The sequence below is a fragment of the Excalfactoria chinensis genome, chromosome 2 (genome assembly GCF_039878825.1).
Source record: "Excalfactoria chinensis isolate bCotChi1 chromosome 2, bCotChi1.hap2, whole genome shotgun sequence".
In the NCBI taxonomy this organism is placed as follows: Eukaryota; Metazoa; Chordata; class Aves; order Galliformes; family Phasianidae; genus Excalfactoria; species Excalfactoria chinensis.
The window spans coordinates 87751361-87767042 of NC_092826.1; the positions used below are offsets into that span (position 1 = coordinate 87751361).

Genomic DNA, 15682 nt, shown 5'->3' on the forward strand with positions numbered 1-15682 from the left:
AAGACAGCTTTATAATTTCTTTTTTTTTGTTTTAATTTAAACTAAAAAAAAAAACATAGAAGGATGGGCTGCTGAGATCATCTGTCACACCATCTGTGGTTGCCTAGCAGAATTACTCCAGCCTTGAGCTGGAGAAGCTCCCATTTGCAGCTGAACTGCAGTTGGGGGTTTTATTAATACATCTCTCATTTATATAGCACCTTTCACTCTCAAGGATCCCAAAGTACTTGTTAAAGGATAAAGTTGAGGACTGAAAACTGTTAGAGGAGTAGTAGAAGTGGGAAAATCCCCTCCCTCCTGGCCAGTGGCTTCAAAACTTTTCAACAAAGCATTTATTGCTGAATTTGTTATTCCCTTTTGTTCTTCAGCACATGGCTTAATGGGAGGTTGGGACCTTTGAGGCCTTGTGCAGCCGTGAGCTGGTTTGTTCCTGTGGAGACAATTGCATAAATGTTTTATGCAATGTAATACCCACAAAATTTCTAAGACTCAGTTATCAAGCTTTATACATATTCATACTTATATATATATATATTTATTCAGAGAATAGAAATTAAAAAGAGGAAGAAACAACCGTGATCAGCTGGCATTTAGCAAAAATTAAAAAAGAGAGACATAAAACATGTGGAGTAATCAGTAGTTTTCAGTCAAATAGCATTTAAATGCTGCACTGATGCATAACCTGCCCTCCTGTTCTACGAAGTGGGAGGACAGGTGATATGTCAGCTGTGCTCTGCCATGTAACTACAGTAGAAGGGCTGAGTTAATGACAGACACAAGACTTTGGATGAATGTTAACATGCTGCTATTTCTATGCTGAGATGAAGTAGCAGGGCCTGGATTTATCATTAAAAGAGACCCAAGAGGCTCTGACTGAGCCAGCTGCTAGGGCCTTAAAGCATATGTCGCACCCTTCAGCTGTTCATCAGTACAAAAGGCTTCCATCTCAAAGCACTTGACCTTGTTAGCCTCAGCGGTGTCAGTGATATTTTCAACAGGGAGACAACAGATCAAGTATGAAGAGGAAAGTCTCTTAAGGAGTGTGTGCAGACCACAGCAAAATCACCTCAGAAACGTAGCTTGTGGATAATGGCAGCTATTTCTGATGTTTATGATTTGTAAAGTGGGTGAGAGGCTTCTGTTTTACAAAGCAGACGTAGATCATGGAAAAAAAACAAATAGCAAGAAAATAAAAATAAGTCAGTGTCAAATAAACTGACTTCCTAGATTCTGAAATTTTCAAGCCTTTTTTTTTTTTTTTTTTTTTTTTTCCCCTTCTTTTTACACCCACCAGTTGTATCCTTACAAACTTCAAGGGAAGTTCTGCTTGAGTAAAAGCTGAGTGGGGAGTTCTGAAACCAGAGGGAATTATTGCAAGAATTACAGCTGTGGAATCACTCTGACATTTGCAGGTTGTATTAACACTATGGTGGTACTGTGATACATTAGCAGATGTGATACTGATGCACAGTGCTCAGGAAGGATATTGCATCCTCTCAGATGCACCAAGAGGACAGAGAATTGGTACTAATCAAATTTTTTCTGCATGGAAGAAGTCACCATTTTTTTTTCTCCTAATCAATCAATTTAGTAGTTAATGCCCTTCAGACACAGGATTTTGTGAAGATAATTTGCACATATTTAATACGTTGATGTAAAAGTGTACCTTTGCATTTTCTCCCTCTGAAATAAAAATGCTGTATTTGTTTTTTTTAGTTTCCCTACTTGTACAGACTCATTTAACTCCATCTTTTAAAAGTATCCAGAATGAAACACTCCACTTTTTACACATCTGTCCTGGAAGGAAGGAAGCAGAAAAAGGACGGAGAGCATGAAAAGAAAAAAAACAATGACAGATGTTAGTTAGGTTGCTTAACACTGTGCCAGAAGGCACTCAGATGCTGTGAAGCTGAGCTCAGTCTGAAACCTGCACTACTAAATCATGTAACTGAGTTGGACCTTCTGAATTATGAGCTTTTATTAAAAAATCATGAGATTGTAAAAAATAATTGTTTGGGTGGTGAGTTTTGTTTGTCTTCATGTTATGATCTTTTAGGATTGCATTCTTTACCATTGAAATGGTACAAGATCAGGTGTTTTTTTCCCCCATACCTGGAAGAGGAGATGCACATGAATGGGTTTTCTGACCTCGTGAGGACCATGCAACACGGATAGCTGCCCCTGTTTAATGCTGTGGTTGGGCCTAGATACTGAAGAAATTACAGTGCTGATGGGAGAAGGGGTGTTGGCCAGGAAATCCCTAAATCATGTGAAACTGAGCTGCAGTGGTTGTTGTGTTGGGATGTATTACTAAAGGTTAGGGGGCAAGAAATCATTTGTCCTGAGGAAAGGGTCTGAGAAGCCTTCATGCCAACATTAGGCCACAGAGGCTCTGAAGTGGGACTGTTAAGAGAAGAATCCCTCATCAATTTCATCTAGGCACAGGAATGTACCCACAGATCAGACTGCTGTGGCTGAGGTCTCAGCCTCCAGCTTTCACCAGGTCTCATTCTGTGCACTTTTTGCATGCATCTCCCTTCCTGTAAACAGAAAGGGAAAGCTATAGGTTACTCACTTGCACATACATCTAATATGAGAAAACAGCTCATCTTATTAGGAACAAAAGGATATGACACGCAAACAGCCATTTCTATCCAAGCATAGCAGATTAGGCATCTAATCCCCGGGTTGCAAAAAACTGCTTTCAAGTACTTGAACAGAACTGGAGTTCAGCATCTTTGAGGAGTGGGCTGGAGTTATTGGTGAAGTAATGCTGGAGTTTTCATTGTTTTCTAATGCAAAACTGTGTTATAATGATACTTGAAAGGAATGTGAACATTAGTTTGATAACTAATGCAGAAAGCAGATACAACTTTTTTTTTTTTTGTTGTTGTTGTTTTTTTTTTGTGGGATAATTCAACATTTTGTTGTGGTTTTTTGTTGTTGTTGCTGGTTTTTGTTTTCTTTTTATGCATACAGAAGCGATTTCATGATGTGTGAAGTCTGACAAGTAAATCTCCTTAATGATTCTCACCACAATGAACACAGAAAATAGCTCTTTTTCATACAATACAATACATATTAGATAACAGCTGGTAACTGATAATATGAAAGAGATCAATTCTGCAAGCTGCAGAGCACCTGCAGTTCTCATTGACTTTGATAAGAGCTGGAAGTACTCAGCCTTTCAGAGAATGTTTCCAGTACCCTGCAGGATTGAGCTTACCAAGAAATTTTTTTAACTGTAATTTAGTTATTGTTATGTTAACGTCTCAATCTTTTGATGCAAATTAACTACAGAAGGGGGAAAAGTATCTTGAGTGAAGACCGCTCTGCCAGTGATTAAAATACTTTTATGGCATCACTGTGAGTACTGTACAATAAAGAATATGTTGCATCAATAGATTAAAGTAGTACATCAGATACACATGCTGCTGTGGTAGGATTCTCATATCTAACATCTGGGATTTTCATTAAAAAAATTATAGAATGAGAAAATTCAGGGTACTGAAGATACAGAGTTGTTACTTCTAGTAGTATATGTTATTTCTTTTCCTAATGAACTGTGAAATGGAAATATTTATAGTCTCAAATATAAGTGGTTCTAAAAGGATTGACATATAGTATGTAAAAGAAAAAAAGAGAAAAAAAAAAAGCTCAAACCTCAGATCCATTATGATTTTATATCCTGAATATTTAAGGTAGAGAGAAGAGACAGGAGAAACAGGGATGTAATTTAGAAGATAACACATGAGGCTGTGCATACAAACAGATATCTCCCTTGAAGAACAGCTGTTTATATTAATAGCAGCACATCTTATTTGTACAGGAGGGCTGGTTAGGAAAGAAAAGAAAAAATTGTATCCAAAATTAAAAGATACTAATGAAAATCTTCCACTCCTGTTGCATCCTGAGGCTTTCCTGGGGCACACCTTTGGGACTGTCCTATCTCAGTGACCTGTGGGATGCAATGAAAATGTGTTCAGCAGCTTTGCTGGTAAACTTCTGTAATTTCATGCTGGAATAAAATTATTTTTACTACCCAAACTTGTCAATAGAATTTGAAGTTTCTCTGCTGCTGCCTTTTGCAAGCCGTTGAAATGTGTGTTAACTAAGAGAAAAATGAAGGGCTGTGGTAGGGATGGACTGGGCTGCTGCATACCTTTTGGATGGTCACAGAGTATGGTAAGGAGAGTAATGCTACCCATCTTGGTTCCCATTCCTGCCTGTCAAGAAGCTGGAAAAGAAAAACAGAAGGTGACAGAAGATGAACCCATAATGTGTTTGGAGGCTGTAGGGCCAGCATGGGAAAGTAAGTCTCCACTCCAACATAGTTTACTGTCCCCACTCTGTGGAACTACTTTCTGCCAGTTTTGCTGCAGCTCTGGTGTCTTAAATTAACTTCAGGTGAATTCTTCTGGATCTAAAAGGAGAGAAGTGCTTATAGTGAATACTATTCTCCTTGGCAAGGTGAGAGCACTGCTCTTCACTGTGGCTGCAAGCCTTTGCAGTGCTGTGCCACATCATCAGTCCCTTTGATGGCTCCAGGAGAGGCAAGCAGCTCCCCTTCTGAGACACAGAGAAGAGCAGACTGCAGCTTGTGGGAAAATTGACAAAACTGAATGTCCTTCGTGTGCAGCTAGCGTCAGACAACCATGCACCATGACCCAGGGAAATCATCCGACTGCAGCCAGGTATCCTGCTTCCTCTGCTTTCCTCTGGGTGCAGAAGGGATGTGCGGGGATGCTTCAGGGCTTTAGAAACCTGCCTGCAGCTGTTTTGGAAAGGAAATCAGATGAACAAGCTCCTGTGTCCATTTCTTGAAGTGTGCTCTGCTGAGGGGTAAAATATTGACTTATGGGAGAGGAGTCTTTGCTTAATGTACCCGTATGGGATTTTCATTATTAGCCTGTGAACATTTGACTTTTGCTCTTGTTTAATCTGTGATAGAATAATATTAGTGGTTAAAAAATATAAATGTTGTTTGAATAAGGTCTAAGTCCATCTGACTTCTGCTCGCTAGAGGATTTTGAGCTCCTTACAGCTAGTATAGATGCAGCTTTAATATATTAATTAAAATAACAAAACCTCTACCCCTGTATTCTTTTCCTCATTCGAAAATGCTTCACAATCTGTAGATAGACTGAGATAATATTTTAAAGTACGTGGAAGTGACTGATGCTGTATTCTTATCTGCTCCCTCCCTCTCTGTTTTCCTCTATGTCCTTACTTTTCATCACAGGAATATTGGGACCTTCTATTGCAGCAGAATAAGGTGAATACATTTAATTGTTTGCTCACTTTTTCCTCCCACCTACATGACGTTACATTCATGTTTTTGCACTGTTTCCTTTCAAACCATTTTGGTTTTTTTTTTGGTAACAGACTTCAGTAAGAGGGACAGGAGAGCTACTGCAGTTTCTTTCAAGCAGCAGATGACCTTCCAGGAGAGCAGTTACAGCAGTAAGCAGTGCTCTATGTATAGCTGCCTTCTGCAATGCCCTCATTTCTTCCCTTGTATCAGAATAGCATTTTAAATAATGTGTTTGTTTGTTTTTTTCTTGATTTTTTTTTCTTTTTTTCTATTTTTCCTACTCTGGCATGCCTGTCTGCTAAGGCAGTATTTCTACTTCCTTGCGATGGCAGCTACTGCAATATGAGGAGATTCTGTAAGTATGTACAAACATGCACTCTTTTCTCTTCATCCTGTGTGGTATGGTACAGAAGAAGATGACAGTAACTTACTCCACAATTCTCTTCAAATAACTTTCTGCCAAACATTTGGTTTCAAAATAGAGAGAAAAAGAAAAAAAAAAAAAAAAAAAAAAAAAGAGATTTCAAACTTCCCTTCGTATTCTGACTTCTTAATTCTTCTGTGTGCTCTATCAACCCTCTAATTCTGGCTTGGCTTCTACTTGCTGATGCAACACCCCTTTTCTTGTCTAATTTATAAACTGTTCAGCTGTTCCTTTATTCACTGTTTTCTTTTAATTACATATTCTTGTTAACCCCTTTATCCTTTCAAAGTTCCAGATTGTGATTGGCATGTGGCATTAATGAAGACATATAATTTATGACACTGGATCTGGAAATTAATAAGTGACCATACAATTACATGTTTTGCCTAATTGTCCTTCAATAATATAGAGATTGACACTTACTGCAGCATCTAAAGTTAAAAGCTCTCAAACAGATAATACAGCTGAATGCAATCACCAATGAATCTAAACTAAACAGATTCCTTGTAAGGGACAGGCTGTTGGCAAAATAATTCTATTTTTGCCTTGTTTTATTAAATGAATGAATCTGTATGCACAGATCACTCTTAGAATTCTTTTCAATTTCTGATTTTATTTTTTTTTCCCCAGGACTTTTAATTGCAAATAACTTACTGTTCAGTCATTTTCACTGTTATTTCTCTTTCAAATCTTTACTCCCACCTGGAAAACTGCTGGCATTTCAAAAAGTAACACTTGTTCTTGTTGATCCAAACAACTCAACTGCAAAGTTCTCTGCATCACTGTAAAATATGAAGACTGGCAACTTGATTTATTACAGGTATGCCAAATTTCTCCTTGTTAGTAGTATGGATTTGATTTCATAGTGCTGAAGAATATGAGAAGTATCATTTGGGTATCTTCTGCTATCACTGTTAGCAGATTTTGGATTCCGAAAAACTATTTCAAACAGCATCCTTGATTTTAACAGTGAAATTCCTCTTGAGTTCAAAACCACTTTAATCTACACCTCTGACTTTGATAATTAATTCCCTTTAAAATTTTGTGTAATTTTGCAAAGGGAAAATATAATCATCTTCTATACGATTAGACATTCAGGTTATTGTATTTGAAATTTCTGTAGCTTTGTTTAAAGAAAATACCTATTTTTATGTTTATTCAAAGAAATTCAGTGGAGAACTGCAGAAAGTATTCCAAGTTTAGAGTTTTAAAAGTTAATTTGAAATATAACATTAAGAAAATATTAAGATATGTTGTCTACTTTGGTCAGAATCCTTTCTTTTTTTTTTCATATTAAAATCATTACTATTAATTTTGTTTGTAGTGTATAATATTAACAGAATTTTGGTTTGCTGTTAATACCAGGAAAAGTAGCAAGAAGGACATAAAAGAAAAAAAAAAAAAAAAGTAAAGTGACTTCTCAGAGTATTTTAGTTATGTGAACTATTGAGACATCTTGATAAATAGTGTGCTTAGAGAAACTTGACTTAAGGTTAAGAACATGAAAATATATACTGACGAAACTCGAAAAGAAAGTCCTGAAAAAGACCTTAGATTGAAAGATCGTATTCTGTTTATCTGCCTGTTTCTTTCACTGATGATCTTTCACTGAAGAGTGATAAAAGCACATGATGTAAATAAATCTTACATTTGAATTGGTGCAAACACTGGGACAGCAAGATAGCGAGTGAAGGAGAATGGTGGACTGAGTTCTGTGTGCTTTCATATGTAGCAGTTTAGGAAGATGGGATCAACTTGTAGGTGATGCCACAGCTTTCTAATCACTGGTGTGCAACACCAAGACCATGGGTGTGGAACCTCATATCATCACAGCTCTGGTGTGAGGGGAAGGGCCGTACTGCTGCATACTACTGTTGAGCGAGCAATTTTCTTGCAAAACACATTAGGTATATACTACCCTAGAGACTTAAAAATTGTCCCTAACTCCCTTAGACTGTGGGACTTTGAAATAATTTGCAAATGTGGAAAGGCTTGTTGTGCACTTGTTTTCAATCATTAAAATTTACCTTTTAAATGTACTCCTTGCAGATAAACAAATAAAAAGTAACTCTTTAATAAAAGCTAAAAACTCTTACTCGATTGCACACTTAGTACCTTGATTTCGAAGGAAGACACCAAGCACTGTTTAATCTGAAAGCCAGTAACATCCATGAGGTACTACAAGAATATGAATTAGAAAAATGCTCTTCCCTGTGATGGCATTCTTCTATTTTATATTCTATGATGCTATATATATATTATATATATATATATATTAGATGATATTCTAAATGCTACTGCATTTTAAAATTAATTTCGAGTACTTGATTTTTAGAAGCATTTTTTATTTTTCACGTATTAATGATTTGAAACAGGCACTCAGTGAGAGACCTGGCTAATGGCATGATTTGAAATCTCAGAGACTGGATTACTGTGTGTATAGAATATGGAGATGGTAGGGTGCATTGTTAAAGTTATTCAAATTTCTCTCCCTGTTGCAGTTCAGTACAATGACATAATGCATTGTACATGCCTGGTGCCTTCTTCCAGAGCCCTAACATGTGGGACATCACAACATTTACTGTTTGAATTAATTCCTATGTTTTGAAAACCTCTAATATTCTTAAAGTTTAAAAGAAACCACACATATACTTATGAGTACGGCTTTATGTTTTTTTTCCCAACCTATTTTTAACCATGCTGTTATTTATTCTTAATGCCCATTGATAAGAGAAACAACCAAAGATAATATGAGAGTAGTTGATCAAACAAGTCATTGTAGAGCAGCTGTTCTAAACACACAGAAATCTTAGAAATAAAAACTGATTAAAGAGATAAACTTAAAATCAGAGTAAACCAAATGTGCTAGTCATTCTCATTCATCCTTTTCTTAAGGAAAAAAGAATATCAGAAAATTAAACCAAGTTTAAATTGTGAAAGAATTTCTAAAGAATTCAGTGTGCTCTTATCTTTAGTCATTGTATTATTCTACTCCAAACCAAAAGCCCTGCAGTAAAAGTAATTGGAGTGTTCAGAGTTCGGACTGGAGACAAGGCACAGTTGAGCTGCCTGTGAATAACACTGCACATCTCAATAAATAATTCTTGATTTCATTGTCATTTCATTGCAGTGGTTAAGGAAGGGTGACTTGGTTAAAACAAACGCAGATCGATTTGTCAAGCAACGTGCTTCAACCTTGGGTGCCTATGCATTATGATCAATAATGTTTACAGTCTTTCTCTGTCTCCTCAAAGAGAATGTGCCTCTCGAAGGGAATGAGATTCTCTTCTGTTTGAGACATTTTATAACTGGAAACTCATTTCTGGGGTTTTTTTGTTCAATGTCAGTACAAAAGTGAAAATAATCAAACATACAAGATGTGAATGGCCATGTGCATAGACACCTTTTATACATACATACATATATATATATATATATATATATATATATATAATAGAAAGAGCAGCAATCGATAAAGCCCAGAAGAAGAAGGCAACAGCTGTAAGCAGCCTTGTACTGGAGCTGTAATCCTGATGAATAATGTTGCTGTCATAACAGCAGGGATAATTTAATGCTGACACTTAGCAGCATGATAAATAGCTTGTCAGACATAGGCAGTGACAGAGTCAAGTGAAACTGCCCATGACAAGTTCTGAAATATTAATCTTCTACTAGACTGTGACTGTGCTGAGGGGGCAGCAGCATACAGAAGACTGGGAAGGGAGACACTTTGTAATGTAAACAAATGTACTTTAGGGAAAAAATGCTTTTATTCATAGACAACGATAGACATCATTCTCTTTACAAGGGATACAATCTATATAATTTCTTTACAACATTTATGCTGTGCTACAGTATATTGTTATTTTTCTGCATATTTTTTGATGTCATCTTACTGACATTTCCCTTCTTACTGCTAAGTGTCTTTTTGGGTTTTAGAGATTTTTCAGACATGAAGTTAAAATGAAAATGTATTTCCTCTCTCTTCTTTTCCAGTTCATCTACTGTTCTTCCAGTGATTTTTTTTTTTTTTTTTTTTTTTTTTCCCAATTTCTCCAATTTAGCTAGGATCCGTATTCTAAATGGCACATAAGCAACATGACAGGATTCCCTATTCAAACAACAATTGATTTATTAACTACTTCTCCATTAGAAATGATCTAGGGCGATAGTGGATGTAACAGCCACTAGTTATTTAAAGCAGGCTATTTGCTTGGGCATAAATTGCTTAATAAAGTACCATGCTATTTTGATCTTCAGGGAGATTAAATAGTTCATGCAGTACTCTGTGAATTATATGTCAGAGACCTTTGTATCCATTTTGGATACTATTTTGATCACCAAGACTGCTCATGATATGGAAGTCATCAGAACTGACATCAATAAAATCTGATCAGATTATGATGGACATGCACTTAATAAAGGTAATGGCAGGACACTGCAAGCAAGTGATAAGGTCTGAGATGCTATGCATCAGCTTTAGAGAGGGGCATCAGTTCTCACAATGACCTGGTAGCAGCAGTGGCAAGAAACCTCTTCTGAAGTTTCCCAGTTTACCATATTAGTAATAATATGCCTGTGATTACAGTTTAAAAGGAATTATGCCAGTAGAAAGAGTAAAGGCTTAATTGTTACAAAGGTGCATTGTCATCCTTAAGTTAATAGTATTCTAACTCTTAAGAGTTTGTAAATTGAGTTGTCAATGAAGCGTTGGCTCAAGGTCTTATTTATTCATCAGTACACTGTAGATGGGTTGAGACTGCTGTGTGTTTGGCTCCACAGCCAGAGTATTATCTGAGTCTCTGTATCTACCCTGATAACTTATTGCCTTATTGGCTTTGAAGAAAGTGTCTGAACAAGGTCTGAGGTGGCTGAAGGATGAACTGCCAATGTATTCAGTAGTTTCATTCCCCAATAAGTACATTGCTAGAATGCCAGACAAAGGAAACTAGTGCAGGAACGTGAGAAACCACTGGTAGTTTTCTGGTACAAGACAAGCTAAGTGCTGCAAAAGAGTTCATAGTATAAGTACAGTCCCTTTGTATTCAAGAAAGAATAAGAAATACAGATCTCCATGACACAGACTTCAGAGCCAATTGAAATGAAGTAAGATTCTGCCTTGAAGCATAGAGGCCAGATTGCTTCACATCTGCTTGAGATAGGAAGCAGTTAGTTCTGGTTTTGAAACAGTATACTCTCTTCAATAGCATTAAGATTTCAGTATATTTCATTGATTAATTATTTTAATTCAGAAATCACTAAAATTTGCTGTAGCTCTAAAAGCAGAATGATCGGGTTAATATAAGATCTCAGTTCTGAAGACAGTCCTGGAAAGAATTTTCTGCTACAGCGAGTGAATCAGTTATTTCTGAAATAACGTGGAAAACAGTTGACTGGCTAGACTTGAAATACAGCTGGTTAGAAAAACTGACTGGTTCAACCCATTTTCCGTGGGAAGCAGTTTTTATCTTTCAGACTAAGAAACACAGCTCTATTGCTACCTATATTTTTGAAGATAGTATATACATTATGTATGCATAATAACATGATCAGTTTGTGCTTCAGAGTCTGACTCAGCCTATTGGTGTCAATAAGTAGTACTACTCATCTAGGTGACATTTATTCTGAAATATTTACAGCAAGATACTTTTACTTGCCTTTCATGTAATTGCTGTTTCCAGTGGTGAAAATGTGGACAGTTTTATGGTCAGTTCCAAGGTTAAGAGAAAGTTATTTTGGTTCAGCAATTACCATGCCACGAGACTTACTTTTAAAAGTTATTATTATTATTATCATTTTATTTTTTTTTTATTTAAATAAAATGTGTAGGGTTTTTTTTGTTGTTGTTGTTCTTTTAATGATTTAATACAAACAAGCTTACAAAACTTGTTGAGTAAGAAAATTCAAGAAGGTTGTAATTTTACTAAAAAGATAAAAACACATTTAGCTATTTTCCTCTTACAAGATATCAGGTTTTCTGTCACCTTTTATTATTAAAACTTCAATCTAATATTGAGAATTCTACTCATTCTCTATGCATCTTAGTTTCAGTGTTAATTTTGTTGTTAATTTTTCTTGTATTAATAGTGAACATAAAAAAAGAAATTAGGCAAACAAATTTTGAGCTGAAAATGCAAGGATTTTCAGATCTAGTAGTAGAAGAAGATATCAGCTAACTAGACACAAGAGATTTTATACAGTATCTTAAACAGTCATAAATGGTTAATACAAAATATTGGCAGAAAATGTTTTACCAAGCTTGAAGCTTGGTGAAATTAAGAATCGATAGCATTTCTTTGTACTTTGCTAATTTATCTGTACATCTGATCTTCTTCTTTTGTGTTAATGAGGATTTAGAATAATGATAGATAAGACCCAATCTGCTCTCCATTTAAATATTAAATATATTTAATATAGTCATTAAATATGTTTAATATTTTAACTATATTTAATTCAGCCATTAACGTTCCTTGCCACTGCTGGCTTCTGTTCAGCTGGCTGTCAGCTAACACCCATAGATCCTTTTTCCTATACACTGCTTGCTAGCCACCCAAGCCTGTAGCAGTGCATGGGCTTGTAGCAACTGATGTGTAGGACCTGGCACTTGGTCTTGGTAAAGCTCATCCTGCAGGCCCCATCTCATTGATTCAGTCTATTCAGATCCCTTTGTAGGGACTTCCTGCTCTCAGGCAGGTCAACACTTCTCCCAACTTGGTATCATCTGCATACTTACAGAGGGTGCACTCAATCTCATTGTCCAGATGATTAATAAAAATATTAAACATAGCTTTCCCTGTTTAACAATTTTTGCCCACATTATAGAACTTTCCAGTGAATAAAAGACTGCAGTATATCCCTTTCATGATTATTTTATGTATATGATTTTAGTTTTGCTTATTGGAGCTTTTTATCTTTATGTACTGTGGAAAATCGTAAGGATTAGACTTAGGATACTTTGTAACTTTGCAGCTATCAACTTCCTGGTATTTTTTTGATTAAATGAAGTCTTTTAGGACCACTATTGCTAGGCTTTTGTTTTCTTTTAAGAGTTGCTGTACCTGTTGTCAATTTTCTTCTGGGTTTCCCCCTCTTGAATGATAGCTTCAGAAAAATGTGTGCTATGGCATTTTGTATAACAGGAAATAAATAATAAAGACCAGAGGAGCTATTTGATTAGAGTGATGCACACCTGTTACCTGTCTGCGTCTCCTCAGATTTACATTAAAATGTTAATTGAAAACAGCTGCAAGTACGGGCCCAATCCTCTTTGTATGGCATATCCTTGACACTAATGAGAATTAGCACAGTTTGCTGAAGAGGCAGAACTGACTTCCTCCCTTACACACTCTTCTTCGTTTCCATTAAGTGCTGATGGGTTAGCAGGATTTTTATCACAATGCCAGTTGTGCCATTTTTAGGAGTCTAGTTTTGTATTAGTCTTGCATACAATTTTATTTTTTACCATTACACGAGCATTTTAAATTATAATCTGCAGATTTGAGATTTTTCAAAATGAGACTAAATATACAGAAATTTGGCAGGAATCAAGCTATCACAAAGGAGAATATACAGTAGAGCCACCTTTTCTGCACTGTGTTACATGTCCAATAGGTAGTGCTTCACCCCTTTACTTCCCTTTCCCCATGCTGCTGCTGGTAAAAGCCTTAGGAAAGTTCTGGCTCACATAGCCAACCACTTAGAAAGTGATAAGGATCAGAAATAGCAGTCACTTAGGCAGGCAGACCATCATATCCTGCTGGAATACTCCTGTTCATCTTTTCTGATGTCTTCTCCCTATCTGACACATTTTTTGTGTTCTTGACTACTTGCTCCCCTCTATCCACTTGCCCCAAGTACTGAACAATCCCCGGGCAAGGAGTGCACAACAAAAGCCTACTCAACATTTGTTTTGAAGCAGTGGTATTTTTATGAAGCATAGTGGTAAAATTTAATAATAAGGATGATAAGAAGTAGAGTCTATGGTACATCTGTAAATGTAACTTTAGTTTTTGAGTTTTTGTTGTTTAACTATAAGACTAAACATTTGTCATGAGGCAAATTAGCAAAGAGCAACTTCACGCATGAGTCTGTTATCACTTGTTCCCCCTTGTCTAAGTAAAATTGCAGCTGGTGTGGACATCATATCAGTATAGTCTGCAAAGGATGCTGGGAAAAGACAAAGATGATCTTTATAAGATAATAAATTTTCAGTTGGTTCATGTTGAAATGATTTGACAGGGACAGCATATTTGTCCCTGTTTAGAAAGATTGGAACCTTCATACAGAAGCCTAAATTGATTTTATTCTCTGTTCATTTATCTTAAAATGTTTAGAAATAGATAAGTCCATACAGTAGATAATAATCCTAAAAAGAATTTATTACTTGGAAGCCATGTAGTCTCTTGCTGGCAAAATGAATTAGCAGTATATACCTGTTAACTCCATGTTCTGTCAACCTGTAACTACAGTCATTATAGAATTTCACCTGTGGGAAGTTAATTTTTGGCATTTTATTATTTGGTATTTATTTTAAGTGAGAAGAATATTTTAAAGCAAGGAACTACTTTATTGCTTCACACTCCCCAGTGTGTGGTTTCCTAATGCCAGCAGATTTGCAAGTTTTTATGAACTTTCAAAGGAAGTCCTGGAAAGAAGTTTTTAAGAAATGTTGGCTGTCTCAGAAATGTCTTTGGAGAACAGCACAGAAATTTATCTAGTATACAGTAGACACTCTACATGGTGAAGAAGCATGCGTTCATAAATGGCAGGTCCTGCTTGACCAACGTGATCTCCTTCTATGATCTAGTGACCCATCTGGTGCATGAGGGAAAGACTGTTGATGTGGTCTACCTAGACTTCAGCAAAGCCTTTGACACTGTCTCCCACAGTATTCTCCTGCAGAAGCTGGCAACCCATGGCTTGGATAGGTACACCCTTGGCTGGGTAGGGAACTGGCTGAAGGGCCAGACCCTGAGAGTGGTGGTGAATGGAGCTGAATCCAGCTGGTGAGTGGTCACGAGTGGTGTTCCCCAGGGGTCGGTGTGGGGGCCTGTCCTCTTAAATATCTTTATTGATGGCGTGGATGAGGGCATTGAGTAAGTTTGCAGATGACACCAAGTTGGCTGGAAGTGTTGATCTGCCTGGGGGTAGCGAGACCCTACAGAGTGATCTGGACAGGCTGGAGAGCTGGGCTGAAGCCAGTGGGATGAGCTTCACCAAGACCAAATGCCAGGTCCTTCACTTTGGCCACAACAACCCCAGGCAATACTACAGGCTTGGGGCAGAGTTGCTAGAAGACTAAGAGGCACAGTGAAGACCTTTACTGCTGTAGATGATAGCCAAAGAAGACTAGATAGCACAATGTTTGTCATCTGCTGCAAAGGTTTTTTAGGAATTAATAATCTCCTGTGGCTACCCTCTGATCATGAGTCTGATGAAGTCTATGTGAGGAAATTGGTTTAGAAGGCTCTTCTCTCTCAGCTCTTTACCATTGGACAAAGAAAATATGCAATATTAAAAGTGCTGTCTATTTCTTACTGTCTTTTATGCTGCCAGAAGTACATCTGATCTTTGCAGTATAAGCAAATGAGGAAGATGTCTGTTTATATAACTTCAACTGTATTGGAAAAACTATTTATCTGGAGAGGCTGATTGCATCCTAGAGTTGCTCTGACCAGTAGTAACTGGTAGAAAGTGATCTCTAGTATGGTGCAGTATATATAGGTATCTTGTAACTTTTTTAGTTCATGAACATCATTTAAAAGTGTGGTAGGAAAAGGATTTCTACATCAACAACAAAATGTATGGACTAGTTTGTGTTTCTGTAATACCTTGCTGGCTAATATGTTTCTCAAATTTCTGGTAAGGAGTGGTCAGTAATCCTTTCCAGATTTGGGGAACAGAGGGAGAATGTATTAGGACATTTATTTAAATGCTGGTGGGAT

General features: G+C 36.7%; 1 long non-coding RNA gene across 1 annotated transcript; it reads left to right on the plus strand.

The window, feature by feature from the left end:
- The first annotated feature begins 4592 nt into the window (after window positions 1-4592).
- LOC140249256 (uncharacterized) lies at window positions 4593-6558 on the plus strand. Its single transcript, XR_011902977.1, has 5 exons — window positions 4593-4694; window positions 5243-5275; window positions 5386-5463; window positions 5618-5669; window positions 6468-6558. It is a non-coding gene; the product is annotated as an uncharacterized lncRNA (long non-coding RNA).
- Window positions 6559-15682: the final 9124 nt, after the last annotated feature.